General features: G+C 33.1%; 1 long non-coding RNA gene across 1 annotated transcript in view; it reads right to left on the bottom strand.

Moving 5' to 3' along the window:
- Positions 1-1848, bottom strand: part of LOC106468823 — an 8731-nt gene extending 6883 nt beyond the window's left edge. The window contains exon 1 of the long non-coding RNA XR_001291404.2: positions 1787-1848. This is a non-coding gene — a long non-coding RNA (uncharacterized LOC106468823). The remainder of the gene's footprint in view (positions 1-1786) is intronic.
- Positions 1849-6610: the final 4762 nt, after the last annotated feature.

Below are 6610 nucleotides of genomic sequence, written 5' to 3'. Positions count from 1 at the left end.
ATGAATTCGTGGCATATTCATATAATAATTATTGATAAAAATCAGTCACATTAACAACTTCCAATATATAGAAAAGCCAGTGTGTTTTGGTAACACTACATTCCAACAACGGCTTTTACGTCATGTCGCTTAGCAAGAAAAGTATAACCTAATATTGTTATTAGTCTATGTACTGAAAGAATAAAATGAAATATATAACAACAAAACTGGAAACATGTTTGTTTATTTCTTAATTTAGAGTCTCTGTTGATTAATGAGGTTTGTTGTTTTTTTTATTAAAAACGTTGATGATATAACAGAAAACCTTAATTCAGAAACGATTTATGTTTCAGATTGAATCGATATTTTTACTTTCATGATAAATTTGATGCACTTGGTTCTAGGCAAGGTGTTCCCACCTTACATTAGACTTATTATACCAACACTCAATGCACTGATAAGGTTTCAAGAAACCACCTCACGGTCTCCCTTGCACCCCCGTCACCTAAATCGTAATGGGAAGACAGTAACCGAACTATTCTATCTCGATAAATGCATTTTGGCTTTTATGACTCCTATTTCGAAAACCTAGCGTTACGTGACGTGACACATATTGACTTTTATATAGGTTAGATATATGGAGCCAGTTGCATACAAGTTAAGAATAAGCAATACTGTCATAAGTATACTAGAAAAGTAAATCCCATAACGATTAAAATACGCCATTAATGATATTTTTGTCCGAAAACACATTAATGTCACACGGAGTTTGACCGTTCAGGAAACGGAAGGAAGTCCTACATACATATACTCAGTTAACACTCAATCCTCTACTGCGATAGTCCTACTGAGATCCTTAGCCGCTGCAATTATTGCCTCCAACATATTCTTACCCCTCCGCACTTATCTCCTCCTTCGGATTAACTTTCACTCCTAATAAATACATATCACAGACCAGCATGTCCGAGGCTTACCCATTGGTTGTTTAATGGCTTCATATTGTTATTTTCTTTCACGAAAGGTATGACTAGCTCAACTTCATCTGGTATGTATAGCTTCTCTTATTATATCCTGCTTTACACAGACTGGGCAGCAAATGCTTCTGTGAAAATGTTTTCATGTTTTGTCTCTGAAGTTTCTATCGTTCACGTGAATACAGGAAGTATCATATGTTAATACGGAGAGCATCATATGTCAATACGGGGAGTACGATACATTAATGCAGAAAGTACAATGTTAATATGGAGAGCACCATACGTTAATATCTGGAGTACAACAGATACAAGTCGTCAGGTGCCTAGCTTTGGATACAAAGGCCTTCTATACTGTTTTACTGACAATTGAGACAAGTTGTTAGGTGTCTAGCCTAAACTACAGAAGTTATACTGTCAACTATATAATATTAAATACCTAGCCAATGATTCAAAGTTTGTGTACTCGTCTTGCTGACAACAAACATATTAGCGTAGTTACGTTTTTCTAATTTAATACATAAGAATTGGTTGTATTTGTCTTAAACAAGTGAATAATCTAGGGTAACTCTATTTTAACAAAATACTTTACGTAATACAACGTTATTTCCATCAAAGCCATAGTTAGTTGTATAATATTCTATTTATCTGTTTATAAATGGTTAATATCATGAAAACTCTAACTTAAGTCTTCCAAGAAAAAATGTCACATTACTTTTTATAATTTATATTATTTACCAATACTAAATTGTGGTCGATAATAACACTTCATAAAAGTAAAATCTACTCTATATGTTACTGACCATTTCATAAAACGTGTTTAAATATTCACTTACCTTTCTCAAAGGTGCTAGCGAGAATATTAGACTATTAGAATATTAGGCTATTCATACTGCTTATATACTTTCCCTTTGACAGCGCGTCTGCTTACTTCAGTATTCCACAAATAGCTAACTTCGCCTTTCGCCAGCAGGGGGGTACTTAAGGATGTGTACATAAAATGAGGTTTTATCATCCAAAATAGATTTTTTTTTTTACGCATGAAGTGTTTACACGCATTATGCTTCTAAGAAGGATTCCATTAAGGTTCTCAAGAACCAAAACAGTGACATGTTAATGAAAGAGTATACAATAAGTAGCACAAATCTAGTAATGCTTTCATATTAGGTTATATTACAGGATAGACTCATTCGACCTGTTTTTAATAATAAAAGCACAAGTTGGTACAGGGTTAAACAGAAACGACCTACTTTTCCAAATTTTAATGTGAATAGTTCAATGCTAGTAAAGTATAGAGTTTTATGTCACTGAAATATTCTTCATTAAATACACTGTAGGATACGTGGGTGAACTTGTCACCGTGGTTACTGCAGTTTGAATCGAGCATTTGTATCATACAAAATAAACATACACAAAACTTGTGTATCATACAGAATATATACAGGGGTTACTGCAGTTTGAATCGAGCATTTGTATCATACAAAATAAACATACACAAAACTTGTGTATCATACAGAATATATACAGGGGATACTGCAGTTTGAATCGAGCATTTGTATCATACAAAATAAATATACACAAAACTTGTGTATCATACAGAATATATACAGGGGTTACTGCAGTTTGAATCGAGCATTTGTATCATACAAAATAAATATACACAAAACTTGTGTATCATACAGAATATATACAGGGGATACTGCAGTTTGAATCGAGCATATGTATCATACAGGATAAATATAGGGGATAGTGCAGTTTGAATCGAGCATATGTATCATACAGGATAAATATAGGGGATAGTGCAGTTTGAATCGAGCATATGTATCATACAGAATATATACAGGGGATACTGCAGTTTGAATCGAGCATATGTATCATACACGATAAATATAGGGGACGCTGCAGTTTGAATCGAGCATGTATATCATACACAATACATATAGGGCAAAATGACGCAATTTAAGAATATAACTACCACAAGAACAATAAATTGCAGAACAATCCTGTACACTAAATGAAGGATTATGTTATCTAAGATAATTACTAAAACTAACATTTTCTAAATGAACTTCAATTTAAGAACAATGGATTAAGTCTAATTATTATGATAAACATCACACTTACCTGCACTGCAGATTTTTACATATTTCTCTTAATTATTACACTACGTATTTTTAATTAGTGACATAAAAATATCATTACAGAAACATTTCTCGAACATACTCAGGAGGCTTATTTTTCACTATTAAAATTTGTTAGAGTAAACCTAACTGAAATGCTATTTATATGACTACAAAACAATAATCATGGTAATGTTAAAGGGTCAAACGCTACAGAATTGCAAAGTAATGGAGACCATTAGCTCTAATATTTGTGTTGTAAGCTATGTTTATATTATTTTAATTTAGATGTTTGCTATAGGGCACAAGACGTTAAGATCAAGTAAGTTCATAAAAGTTGTTCTGCCATACCAAGAAAGTTCACGATGACGTCAAAAATGTAATAATTTTGACTAATATCTAGATATGGGTATATAGATTTTAAACACGAGGATAAATAAAGCGTTGACTTAGTTCATTGAAGTATTTATAGAGATTTCAGTGAAGTATTTAATATATGAAAGATCGAATAATTGTTGATCGAGAAAATATTAATAAAATGCAGTTAATCAGTAAGTTAGTCAGTTTGTTATCAATTGAGTAAATTTCCGTTACACTTAGTGAAGTTTACGTCTACATTAGTTTCAGAGTTTATGCCGAAACGTTTGTTGTGAAATTAAGCTTATAACTTCCGTCAAGGTGAATGTAGCTTTTAGCAAATGTTATCGAAGAAATATAATAATTCGCTATCGTTACGTGGTTTGGACTTGCCATAATTTTACTAAGTAATCCAAAAGAACATGTCTATCGATAGACCATGTCACAACATTTGTTACGAAAATAAAAGTGTGTATGCAGTCGTACTAAGAAGTGCTAAATGGAGCAGTTTAGACGTTTTTTATGATGAAAAAACGACCATAAACTCGAGAATAAGTTTTTTTCCAATTTCACTCAGCGTTTCGTTACCATAACTTATTTAAGAACGATCTTTTACTTACACTGCTAGATTAACAATGCGTAACAAATTATACACTTTTAAATTTGTTCTATAGACCGATGGAGAGTATGGAGCAAGGCCACGCGTACAATCTGCTTACATTAAACAAAAATACACAGCAACATCAGTGTCTAATATAATTGTGCAGCCTAGAATCTTAGTGAGAATAACTTTAATATTGACATAACAAGAGATACAGAACATGAGATAAGCAAATGTAAAATAGGTTACAATTAAAAGAAGGAAAAAAAATGTTCATACATCAACTGCAATAACTAAGTAAGAACTAGAATGTTATGAGGAACAAAAGAAAAACATGTAAATTTCAACTCTGTATATATTAATATTAGAAATTTTTAATTAACCACATGTTTTATATTTCTCATAAAAAGACTCCCCAGCCCTCCATCTACACCCAATTGACACCACTGCAAAGATCTACGAATATAATGCCTATCATGAGTCACGATTAATTTGTGGGTTAAATTTCCTAATAAGTAAGGCTTCTTTAATATTCAATACATTAGCTGTAGCTAGGATTTCAATTTGTAAAGGGCAGTCAAAAGTCGATGTACCATGCTTCTGTGCACGTGATATATCTTTCGTTTTATGCACGAGATGTTTATCCAATGTGAAGTTCTTTGCATATTCTACAAAATATTTTATAAATAATGTTTTTTATTGAGTAACAATCTCCTACATTTTTAGCGACAAAAAATATATGTATTTTTGTTAGCGTTCCTGTAGAACATTTTAATAAGGTCCTGCCTGTTGTTTTGTACAAGTCTTATAGATAAGCCAGACACTAACTCTAAGTCTCTTTTAAGTCACCCTATTTTGAAGTAGTAAAAACTCTCCTTTTAGTTTTCATTGAAACATTTTTGAATGCATTAAAAAGGACAGTTAGTTATTGGAAAAAGTTCTGAGGAGAGCTACTAGGATGATACCTGGGATGGAAAGGTTATCGTGTGAAGGCAGGTTTAGATTTCTGAGCTTGTTTTCTCTATCGAAAAAAAGAGTTAGGGGTGATCTGATTGAGGTGTTTAAAATTGTTAATGGAATTGACAGTATTGATGCATCTTCTTTTTGTATCTAATGGTGAGAATGATAAGACTAGGGGACATAAATATATATTTTGGTAGGGAAGAAGTCATCTTCTCCTAAGACAGCTTTATTTTTTAACAAGGTGGTCGGTCTCTGGAACGGGTTGTCTTCAGTTGTGGTGGATGCAATTAATTCAAGGAAGTCTAAGAGAAAGCTTGATAAGTACTTGAATGATAAGTGCTGATTTTGCTGTTTTTTTTATGGTTTTGCTTAATTTAGTAGATGGTACATCCTAGATGGACCAGAAGGTCGTTTGTTGTTCTCAGTAACCACCCAATTTGAGCGTGTTCAATATAGTTCAGTCTTTTGAGGTTGCTTTATTTGCGTCAGCGAGGTCACGTGACTAGTGTCACACCCCCTGCTTTCTGGAAATATCTTGTACCTTCGTGAATTGTAGGGAGATTACTAGATATAGGGTAGTCTGGTATATATAAGAGGGTGACAACGTGACGAGACAATAATGTGTGTGTGTAGGTAATGAGTAATTGAACTGCAGTCAGAGAGAGACGTATTGTTGAAGTAGAGCTCGTGAGACGTGAACTATAGTTTGTTATAGCGCGACTGTTGAAAATAAGTGTATCGTAAAGTTGTATTCGGAAAGAATAAACCAGTTTTATTAAGTAAGAACTTGTGTCGCTAAAGTTTCGTCGAAACGAAGTTACGGAAAATCAATTAACAAACGGAGACGTAACAATAGGTTGATCTTCGTGGCTAGTCCTGTGGTGGCTTTATATATACGAGTAAGGCGATGTAAGGAAAACCGGTTTAGAAAAGGGTTTCTTATAAGTTTACTTTACGAATAGTCATTAACAAGAGAGGTTTTTAACCTCTGCAGACATTACATGGATTTAAATCACTATACTGTAAACGTTACGTAGCTACAAACTATTGTAGGCTAGACCTTATGTGGTTTTAAATCACTATACTGTAGACGTTACGTAGCTATAAACTACTGTACTGTAAAGATTACATGGATTTAAATCATTTTACTGTAACTGTTATTTGGATTTTAAACCAATATACTGTAAACGTTACGTGGATTTAAACGACTCTACTGTAGACGTTACGTAGCTATAAACTACTGTACTGTACAGATTACATGGATTTAAATCATTTACTGTAACTGTTATTTGAATTTTAAACCAATATACTGTAAACGTTAAGTGAATTTTAAACCAATATACTGTAAAAGTTACGTGGATTTAAACGAATCTACTGTAGACCTTACGTGGATATAAACCGCTGTACTGTACAGATTACATGGATTTAAACCATTTTAATGTAATTGTTATTTGTATATTAAATCAATATACTGTTACGACAGTATGCGCGCTGGAGTTTCTAGAAGGATCATAAAGTATCGAGGAACCCCGCAAATGTCCGAGTGTTTACCAGGCGCCCTCTTTTTTAGTTTATAAGCCCGGCAAATAAAGCCAGCGATAGAGAGATATGCAGATAGA

The sequence above is a fragment of the Limulus polyphemus genome, unplaced genomic scaffold (assembly GCF_000517525.1).
Source record: "Limulus polyphemus unplaced genomic scaffold, Limulus_polyphemus-2.1.2 Scaffold3178, whole genome shotgun sequence".
Lineage (NCBI taxonomy): Eukaryota > Metazoa > Arthropoda > Merostomata > Xiphosura > Limulidae > Limulus > Limulus polyphemus.
This window is presented reverse-complemented; position numbering and strand designations above follow the sequence as displayed.